We start from the raw sequence: 11,117 nt of genomic DNA, 5'->3' as shown, positions 1-11,117 counted from the left end.
GATCCTCTCACATAGGATGAACTGACTATGGTGCCCTGAGTAACTCTCCGAGCTTCCGTCTCTTCTGTAAGAAGAGGATAAGGGCATGAATGTCCACATAGTAGGATTGCTGTGAACACTAAATTACAGAGCAAGTACAGAGGACTCAGCAACAACAAAGCTGCATAACCGCTTCTCCCTCCTCTTCCTCACAGGTTCATCTATTGGCAATGTGCAGCACATGGCCTCAAATGAGCGGCCGCAGAGCTGAGCAGTAATGGCACAGGAATGAGCAGCACCGTCCACTGCACGTTTGTTAATTATTAGTAGTAAACCCCATTTCCAGTGCTCCCAGGACCCTCCAGCTACAAGCAGTTCCATGTCCCAGATGCTCATAGGGCCCATCCATCTCAAGTTCCATGGTGGGAACTGATACCTCAACAACACCCTCTCCTGGTGGTCCTGGGGTCTCTCAACCATCTCCTACATTGACCCTCCACCAAGGCCCCAGGCTCCAGCTATGCTGAAGTGGCAGAGATCCCACATGTCCCTCTGTCTGTAAAGGGGTTGTGGCCATGTCCCACCAGGCACCTGACACCACTTTCCCTTGGGTGTGCTAGGGATGCCAAGTCCTTCTACATTTCAAGCTGCCACCCGTGAGGTCTACAGCTCCGGTCAGCTCATGTGGCCCCACATCTCACCCTCTCCTCACCTTCCTGCAGGAACATGCCCACCTCCTCTCCAGGCTGTGCTCTCTGGAGCATGCTTCTGTGCCTCAGGGCAGGGACCCCACCCACGTTTGTCCACGGATGACCGTGGTCCCTTGGCTCCTGTGTGCCATGCTTCAGGGAGTGGTGTCATTGTTGTACCTGATTCTTTTCAGACATCAGGAAATCCAGCTTTCCTCCAGGGAGCCCTAGTTCAGTGAAAGTCTTTACGAGCCAGAGATCTGTGCTGTTCCCTGCAGAAACCACAGAGCCCCAGAACAGCCCACAGTTAATCCAATATGAGCTGACGCACAGGGATGCCCCTCCTCTCCTCCTACTGATCTCCCCTTTTATTGTTACTCTTATTACTATTGTAATCAACTGCTGAGTTTTCTGAAATAGTGAAAATATTGGTGAAGCATCTCCATATTTAGAACATTTTTCCTCTCCCACCTGCAGGAAGGGACAAGTAGAAGCATTTGACCTGGCCAGATTCTTTTTTGCCTCCTTTAATTGACCGTGGCCTGAGTGAGAGGTGCATGCCACATGCTGTCCACAGACCCTGGGAATCTACCTAGAGCTGACGAGCAACAGGGGTCTCAGTGCAGGCCCCAGTCAGAAACCACTGTGTCTTCCACAGCTTCTTCCACTGTGACTGAGAGAGCAAGTCTCAGGCTCAGAGCCTTTGGGCAGCAGGACTTGCTGAATTTTAGAAAACATTTCATTGGACTCATTTTCCAATATCACCATTAGAGGGTGACACATCATCCTGGTATTTTATTCACAGCACAGGTGGTTGAAAGTTTCTCTTTTAAACAGATGTTCAAAACTACGCTGATTTAAATAAAAATCCTGAAATCACAGCACATGGCAGATGGGGAAGGGAATGTGTAGAGGCTGCGTGCAGAGTCAATGCAGGGAGAAGGGTGCTCAGGGAAAGCAGATGAGGCCCAAGAGGAGACAGGTGGGAGGAGCAGCCTGCACCCCTGCAAGGGGAGTGAACTGACATAAAAGGAACAAGCATGCATGAAAGTAAAGAGCAGGGGCTCATAATGCAGAGGGCCAGACCATACAGAGCTTTCCATGTTAAACCAGGAGCTGGTTTTATTTTCTGAGAGCCACAAAGAAAGCTTTCAGTAACCGGACAGCCAGACAAGGTCTGGGAGGATTGTGAGAAGAAGATGCAAGCAGTGCCTGGATAAAGGGTCAGCTGGGAACAAGACAAGGTCCAGGATTCCAGTCATTTGGATTTGACTCTACGAACAAACCCTGGCTGTGAAAGGGGTGAACACAAACCAAACGACAGAGGGGACATCCAGGGATTGCCAGGTGACCCGACAGCCTTCCTTTCAAGGCAGGAAGCACCTGCGCTCTGCGAGCTCAGCCTATTCAGAGCAACAAAAACACCACGATGGTGCACAAAGACCCCAAGACAGACTCGTGTTTGTAAGGAAAAATAAAACCCTGGGCTCTCCAGCCTGACAGGCTGGGCTCGCCCTGGCTTCACCCTTCCAGTGGTGAGACCTGGACACGCTGCTCAGCCTGCCTCTCGCTCAGTTTCCCCATCTGTGGGCGAGGAGCGTGGCGCCACCCCTTGCAGAGGGCCCTGACGGTTGGCGATGCTAAGACTCCTTCAGCACCGAGAATGGGCCCGGCCTGTGGGCAGGGACACCCCGGTTCTGGCTGTCCCCCACTCTCCCGCTCCTCGTCCCCTCTCACTGCACCGCCCCCACAGACCGCACGTCCTCCATCGCCGCCCCCGTACCCCTGCAGGGCAGGCAGAACCCCCACTGCGATGTGCTCGGCCCGGCAGGCCACCTAAGCTCAGTGACCGCTACTCCCTGCACCACTGCCCTCACCCACGGGACCGCGTGGATGGACCCCCTCTCCTTGGCTTTACACCAGCGCCCACACAGTGAGGACCGCGCGCCCCCGAGAACTCACGCCACATTCCAGTGTCAGATCGAGGCGAGGTAAGAGGAGCTCAAGAGCCAGAGCCCCAAAGACCCAGACCCCAGCCCCGCTCCCTGCGGGCCCGCCGGCTCAGGAGGGAACAACTTCCCGCATGGGGCGAGGGGTGGTGAGCGTGGCTGTGGGCGCGCCCCGCGTCCGGGCTGATCACGTGGCGGCAACACCTGGGAGTGCGGCGCTCGCGGGGCCTGAGGCTCTACCGGATCCGAGATGCCTGAGAAGCGGATTGGCTCCCCCGCACCTCGGCAGCACCCGCAAACAACTCCTCCGCAGCGCTCAGCTCATGGGCCTGTGTTTTCTGATTTCCCTCTGCTGAGAAGTTTCCCAAATCAGGAGCCTGATGTCTGCAATCCCAGAACATGCTGGTGTGTCTGATGCTAAAAGGGGCCCCACAGCGAATGGAGACTAAAACAGACAGCAAAGCAGGCTTAGGCTCTCGCTCGCAAGCCCACATGTTCACTCCCCTGCCTACCTCACCTTAGGCGAACCATTCTACACAGCCATTCATTCCATGAATTAATGCAACCTGATTAGCCATGCATCACATTCATAATTTCATTCCATCCATCCATTCACTCCACCCCTCCTTTTATTTCATTCATTCATTATTCCACTTTTTCCTTCCTTTATTTTTCATTTATTTATTTATCTCACTTATTCTTTCATTAAATTCATTCATTCATTCATATAATTCATTCATTCAACACATTCTTTGTGTCAGAGAGATACTTTCTTAGGGAGTGAGCCCACACCATTTCCCTGTATCTGGCAGCATTACTGACATTCCAGGGCAGCTAATGGTACATAATCTACCTTAATTCTGGATGCTAGAAACCCCCCACTAGAGCACTTTGAGGGAGAAACTGTTACAAGAACATACAATCCAGGCCATGGACAAAGACAACCAGGTGAATCCCATCTTCCAAATTTTCTTCCTCTTCCTCTGGTGGGAAATATGGTATATCAGAAGCTAGTACAGTTAAGTCACTGTGCAGAAATCCTTCAATCTTCAGTTCTTTTTTAAATTTTTCTTTGGCCTGATAAAAATTGGAGAATATACCAATTAATCACAAGCTGAACTGGGTATCCCGCATTGAACAAGGAATGAGTTGGGCTGGTGGGAGGGAGTGAGGAACTTGTGCAAGAGAAGGAGCCACTGAGTAGCAGGGGCTGCGTCTGACCCCACAGGGGAGAAGCGGGGACTGAAGCTCCACTCTGAAGGTGGCAGAGAACCCCCGAGACATCCAAAAGCTCTACTGGTTTGGGTTCTGGGCCTACTTCTGTGGTTCATGCACTGATTCAGAGACTGGATGACTGGACTCCTGAGATTCCATCCAGCCCTGGAGACCCAGGCAATGTTTGAAAAGGCCACCATGGACTGACCGTCCCTGCTTCTGCTGCACCCTTTCTCCACTCCCAGTCTCCAGAAACAACACATCATGCAATTTCCTGCCTAAACTCCACGGTTCGGCTTTGCATGGGGGCCTCTCTCTGAAGCGCCTTTCCCACCTGCCCAGGGCACCCTCTGCTGGTCCCTGAGAAGATGAAGCACCCAGGAGACAGGCTGCCTGGTCAGAACCCAACTTTGGCACCTCCCAGGCATAGGCAAACTATATATTCTGTCCATGTTTAGTTTTATCATTGTGAAAAAGGAATAACATTTAATTCAGAATTGGTTTTACAACTAAGTGATGTAATTTATGCAAAGTGCTTAGGACAGGACCTGGAGTAATATCAATTGTAAAAAGTGTGTTCTCTATTATCTCCTCTTCCTCCTCCTCCTCCTCCTCAACATCAGAGCTGCCTTTATATTCCACACCTGGCCCAGGGGCATCTTCTCAGGAACCTCTCTTAGCTTCTAACCCCATTTCACCCACTGCCTCCAGCAAAGCCAGGAGCTCCTGCTGCAGGCCTCACCGTGCACACTTACCCACCCCTCACTCCTGCTGTCTTCTGTTTCCCTGCTGGATTGTGAGTAAGTAATGGCCAGGCCTCAGACAGGGCCCAGTACAAATAATAGAATTGATGACAAGTGTCACATAATGAGTATTTACGGTTCTTTATGAAACAAAACTTCCAATGTTTACCTGCCTGTGCAATTGCTTTTGGGAACATCAAAATTTGTTACCATTTTCAGAAAGAGTAGAAGAGATGGATATTAAATGATTCGGTATATGTTTAATCAGATATATAGTTTATAGTAGGGGAGTGATATGAACACAGAATCAACACACAGATGAAGACGGGGGGCGGGGCTTCTGACACCACAATGGGGCAGCAAAGTTAAGGACCCCACAAACTTAACCAGGGCTCAGAAGGTAAGTCTTATGAAGAAGTCCTATTCCCAAAGGCCCTTAAAGAGTTGGTTTCTTGACATGGGCAATGATAGAGGGATGATGAAGCTCATCAGAGGTCATTTATCATCCTAAAATCTGAGCAACGCTTAAATGTCCATCACTAAAGGTTTAGCTGATAAATCATGGTCCATACAGTGGAATGCTATGAAACCCTAAACTGGTTATATAAAAAGATTTATAAACATGGAGCGATGTTTCCAATATATTAAGTAGAAAGAAATATATAGTGTTTGTACAGAATGATCCTATTTTGCATAAAAAACACATGTAGATAGAATAAAGTTGCATATAAAGAAAAGTGTGGAAGAGTATACAGGGGTAGCTATTTAGGGGAGTTGGGATTGCTGATAAATATTACTTCCTTATAATGTTCTGCATTTTCTAATTTTTACAGTAGGATCATATTACTTTACTTAAATCAGAAAATTATTTCCATTTTGAAATGATATGTATGAAATTGAGCAATATGTGTAAAAATATAAAAATGCTGGTCAGCAGCTTACCTTAACATCCTTTCTTTCACTGAGCTCTTCCCCCCACTTGCTGGCCTGGGTGGAAATGACTCAAAAGGAGCCCACTGTCTGATGGGTGATGGGCAAGGGGGTCTGCTTAGAGGAGAATCTGGCCCTGCCTGGGGTCTCCTTGGGCACGGATGAGAAAGGGAGGCATGTGGTGGTGCAGGACATGGACAAGTTCAGGACCTCTGCTGTGTTCTGGCCACCCAGGGTGAAGGTCTCGGGCAGGGGCAGCTGGGCCCCCACTGTGGGTGGGCCTGCCTTTGGCTCTTGGCTTCCAAACACTTGGGGGGAAGTGGAGTAAGTTGCAGTGAGGGCCATAGTTCCTGCCTCAGGTCCAGGCTCCTGCAAGGCCTCAGCTGCCCTGTCCAATGCAGGGCCATCAGTGATGCAAGGCAAGCTTCTCTGTGCCCTTGCTGGGCCCAGGCCAATGGCATGGGGTGCCGGGGTACATCTGAACTCAGGCACCTGATGGTGGGCCATCTCCTCCTCTCCTATGACGCTGCCATCACAAAGTGTACCTCTCCCCACATCTGAGTCCTCGGGCTGAGCCTTCAGGGTTTCCCAAGATGCTCTATGGAAAGACCTGCTGCCCAGGGGCTCAGGTGCAATGATGCATGGCACTGTGAAATCAGGGCCTCTGGACTCCGCCCCTGGAGGGGTCTTGGCTCTACCATCCCCACTGCCAGGTCTCTGGGGGTCAGCCTGACTCTGTCTATAGAGCCTGGAGCCTGATGGTCACCAGCACCTGAGACTACTTCTACAGGGGAATGGGTGGCCGCAGCCCCCTGGAACACGGGGCCCCCCGGATGCTGAGAGCAACTCCCCGGGACCCCTGCACCTTGGCCATGCATGCCTGTGGCCTGCGGGCCTCCACCCTGCTGCCCGGGCTCCGCCACCTCAGCCACCTCCTCTGGGCTACTGATGTGGGGAGCGGACACAGACTTGGTCAGCTTGGTGAGTGCCAGCTCCTGCTCCTTGTCCTCAAAAGGCAAGGAGCTGATGGAGGTGAGAGAGGCCTGGATGCTGCTGGTCAGTCTGGCCTTGCTGTCCATGGGCCCATCCTCCAGCAAGCGCCTGTGCAGTGTGTGTCACAGGGTCAGCCCCTCGGTCTCCGTCATCAGCTCCAGGGCCCGGCTGTGCACCTCTGACAAGGCCACCAAGCTTGGCTCCCTCTCAGTGCCCGAGTTGGAGATGAGGGAAGAAGACCTCTCAAGGGTGCCAGGCAACACAGACACCTCCTTTGAGGAAGCCTAATGCCCCCAGGGTCACAGGACTCGGAAGGGCCGGGGTTCAGACTTAGCAGCACCATCCTGGCCTCTCGGTCTGCACCCTTCCCAAAGGTGCCTGGCACACAGGGTGTGGTTTGGTCTACAGGGACGGCCTTCTGATGGTTTTTCCCCATGGGGCCTGTGCAAAGCACAGCCCTGAGTGTGTCACAATACTGCCCAGGGACCCCATGCTCATGCTGAGCACAGACAGCTGCCATGCACACGGCTCCACAGGGATTCTCGGCGTTGGGGCTCACATCAATGTAGGTTGGGGCTGGGCCCTGGGCAGCCTCTGGGCCAGGCACTTCCCTGTTGGCTGGCAGGCATGCCCCAATATCAGGTAGATGCTCCTCTTCAGGCAAACCTGCACTGTCCTGGCATTCCCCAGTCATCAGGTACGCCTTGACTGAGCACAGTGGCACGTGACAGGGTGTGGTGACATCACCTGGCTCTGGAGTCCCGGGAACCTGCTCTTCAGAGGCCACATGGGGTCATTTCCTGGACAAAAGATGAGGTCTTCCCTGAAAGATGATTTGTCATTGACAATCTGGTTCTCTTTTCTGTCTTGTAGAGTCGTTCTCGTGGGGCTTCTTGCTGGAACATCAAACTCAGGGTAAGCACTCAAATCATGCCCTATGGAAAGCAAAAGGCAAAAGGGCAGCATGGCATGAGGATCTGTGCTCAATGCCACCCACGAGCCAAGTGCTAAGCCATCAAACCCTGCAACTCTTGATATGTCCTTTACTACTTAAAGACTTTTTAATAGTTTCTTATTCTAAGCATTAAAACATCTCCCCAGGCCAGATTATGTAGGTGTTTGCAGGATGTCAAACCTGGCAGGGACAGTCCCAGCTGGAGGCTGACGCACAGCCAAGAAGCTCAAGTGAGCTCCTCTCCTCTCCAAGTGCGCGTCCCTCACCTGAGTTGGGCGGCCCACAGTGCAACAGGGCAGGCACGTAGCCACCTCACCCACGGGAAGTGAATTCTGCTCTCCACGAAGGACAGTGTCAGGCCAGGTATCAGGCCACAGGGATGCTGCTAAGAAGCACATCCAGCCAGCAGGGCCTCCCCACAGGGCAGGCAGTGGCAGGGGCAACGCCAAGCGCTTTTGCTCATGTCCCTTTGCATAAACCATTTTCTCTCCATCTCTGTCTCTCTCACTCTGTCTGCCCCACCATCTCTCACAAAATTGGGCAAAAATCAATGCTTTGCTTGTCTGTCTGTACCACAGGTCTTTGGAGGAACTGGACAGACAGAGAACCCACAATACGGACAAACATGTGAATAAGGAACCTGGTACCTACAGGACAGTAAGGGGTGGACAGGTGGACTGGTGGAAAATAAAGAAGGGCTTTCCAGATTTACCACTGGTAGTAGAACTGGACACAGGCAGATCAGTGAGGGAGTGGGTCATCAAAAATGTTGGCTTTAATATTACAACCATGGGAAAATGAGTAAGAAAATGATCTAATACTAAGAGAAAGGATTTGCAGTCAGATAGTAATGGTATTAGTTAATATGTATGTGCAACGTCCTTTGTTCCAGGCCCTCTTTTACATGCTTCTACAGATTGGTGTGTCACCACTTGCAAAAACCCTGTAGAATAGAAAACATCACTCCTTGCATCAGATCTCACAAATTGTGAACTCTACTAAGTGTTGGAAGAAAAATTCAAACCCAGGCAGTTTGGGCAGGGGCTAAGACTTTTGGGAACCCACGGACTCACCGTGGGGCAGGGAGCAGAGTGTAGGTGTGCGGGTCCGTGGAGGACTGGGCCACAGAGGAGAGAGGATGCCAGAGGGTCCGCCACACAGTAACGCCAAGCGATGGTCGGGAGCAGGCCAGGGGTGAATGTTACACTTTCAGGATGGAAGTGAAACTCTTTTATTTCTCATTTTCCACTGCAATACCTGAGTGGAATGCAAATGTATTCAGTAAGCTCGAAGGAAAATAAGAGTACTAAATCAGACAGAGTGAGGAAAGGGGAAGCAGTTCTTTATTTACTAATATTCTTAGCCAGGGGTCCTAAAATATCAAAATACACCAGGAAAGACCAAGAAGGTCAAAAGAGCCTTGGTTTTGAGTGGGGGAGGGGAAAACTCTGGAGGAGTCATCTGGGGCAGGAGGGATGTGGGAAGGGGCATGGGGAGGTGTGGGGAGGAGTCAGGGAGGGATGTGGGGAGGGGCTGGGGAGGAGCTGAGGGGGTGCAGGGAGGGGTGCAGGGAGGAGCCAGGGAGGGGCGTGGGGATGGGCCAGGGAGGAGCTGGGCAGTGTGGGGAGGAGCCGGGGCCTGGCGGGTACCCCTGGGTGCAGACAGGGTGCACAGGCCCAGCTCTGGGGGTCTCCCGGCCACATCTCATACCAGCCTCCACCCCAAGGGGGTGGGGAGGAGTGGGCAGGGCCAGCAGCTGGCTTCCCAGCAGGTGAGGACCCAGAGGTGCTTTGAAGAATAAAGAAACAGAGGGCTGGTGCCCCATGGCACTAAGGGGCTGAGATATATGTTCCCTCCTTCTATAAATAGGGATAGACAAAATGGCTGAAGACAAAATCCACAAGACCTAATGGTGATACAATCAGGAGGTCTGATAATGATTATTTTAAATCCCAAACACTTCACACTGTCTGTGATGAAACATATTACTGTGAAGGATCTGAGCACATGTGCATCATGGACATACTCCCAAGCTGGCTTTCACCAGCTCCATTCTGCAGAGCCTCACCTTGTATCAACACTAGATGTTGGGTACAGACCAGAACCACAAACATGGAGTGCCTGCAGGCTGCACAGTCCCAGAAAGTCACCCAGATGTCTAAAACATCCCACACACCTCAAACTGCACAGATTCTGAGATTCAGCCATGTTGATCCATCATTTAAATTTTGGGGCCTCCAAGCAAAATAGTTCAAAAGCTTTCACAATAAGACGGCAAGGTGGGGTGTGGGCTTTTAAGTCAGAATGAGTTAACTCAGAATGTTGACTTTTATAAGCTATGTGATATTTAGTAAATACTCTTACTCTGTGTCTCTGTTTTTCATCTGAAAGAGGGCTTGCGCGTTTCTAATAGCATTAAAGCATAAAGCACAAAAAACTTCTGCAGAAGGCTTAGCACTTTCTGGTCTTCTCCTAGACACGGGCCTCTTCAGCTGCTACCTGCTGTGGCTCCCTAGGTTTCCACAAGCAGGGCTGGCAGGGGGCAGGGGAGCTGTGGCTCATGTACACCCATGGTACCAGGTCCCCCAGATGCCTTCTCAGTTCACTGACAAACTCAGTGCAACACCAACAAAGCGTGGTTCACAACAGTCAGCTCTGTGGGTGCACATGTGTGAACACATGCCCTTGTGGGTGCCATGTGTTTTCTCTGCAGTGGGTACTTTCCCCTGCATGCATGCAGCTTCTCCAGCACTGCCTGGCCTGTGTGAGCCCTAACCTCACTCCACAGGGCTGAATCAGCCCATTAGACGCAGCAAGAAGCAACTTCATAACGCAGTCACACCCTGAGACCAGAAAGGTCCTTCGGCTGCTCTGCATGGCCTGCTGAGGTGGAGACATGGCTCCAAAGTTGTGGGTAAAAACCGGGGTCCTGGATGGAATTGCAGCTGGAAGGAGGCCCACCATTCCTTGATGCCTGCATTATGTGCTGACCTGTCCATTTCACTTCCCACAACCAACCGCCCTCAGCTCCTGCTTCTCCTCTCCGAACTGACCAAACTCTCATTCATTTGGCCTGTGGGGCAGCTGGGAAACAAAGGAGATACCCGGTGGATCCCACAGGTTCATGTCTCCACCCTGTACACCCACCCACTTGCCCACGAGGCATCCCCACCCTGTATGTCCACCTACATGCCTCAGGGCTGTCCACGTAGTGGTCCTCAAAGATGATGGGCAGGCTACTCCTGTCACCGTTGATGTCCAGGCACTCTGCGGGCAGTGGGGGCAGGCTGCTGAGGTAGTCCAATTTCCACACATGCAGGGACAGCTGGCTGTGGGCAGAGGCCATGCCACGAAGGTCAGGGTCGGGAAGGTGCCCGCTCCCCTTCAGCCCCAGGGAAATGTTTGAGGCATGCTCACAGCCCCACAATCCAGCTTGTCCCAGCCAAGCACCAGGCCCAGCCCAACCCCAGGCCCGCCCCCGGCCCCAGCCCCAGGCCCAGGCCCAGCCCCAGCCCCAGGCCGATCCCCAGGCCCAGTCTCTATCCCTAACCCCCAAACCCAGGCCCGGGCCCGGGCCCAGGCCCAGGACCAGCTCCAGCCCCAGCCCCAGGCCCAACCCCAGGCCCAGCCTCTGGCCCCTGACCCCCAGACCCAGGCCCAGCCC

At 52.4% G+C, this 11,117-nt stretch overlaps 1 pseudogene across 1 annotated transcript; it reads right to left on the bottom strand.

The window, feature by feature from the left end:
• Nucleotides 1–4,768: 4,768 nt before the first annotated feature.
• Nucleotides 4,769–10,799, bottom strand: LOC143675657 (protein FAM135B-like; annotated as a pseudogene). The gene is made up of 3 exons (XR_013171670.1): nucleotides 10,647–10,799; nucleotides 8,527–8,659; nucleotides 4,769–7,433 (listed from the first exon to the last, which is right to left on the bottom strand). The product of XR_013171670.1 is annotated as a protein FAM135B-like (transcript).
• Between the last annotated feature and the right edge of the window lie 318 nt (nucleotides 10,800–11,117).

The sequence above is a fragment of the Tamandua tetradactyla genome, chromosome 3 (assembly GCF_023851605.1).
Source record: "Tamandua tetradactyla isolate mTamTet1 chromosome 3, mTamTet1.pri, whole genome shotgun sequence".
NCBI lineage: Eukaryota > Metazoa > Chordata > Mammalia > Pilosa > Myrmecophagidae > Tamandua > Tamandua tetradactyla.
The sequence above is the reverse complement of the archived record's forward strand: the minus strand, read 5'-3'. Positions and strand labels throughout refer to the sequence as shown.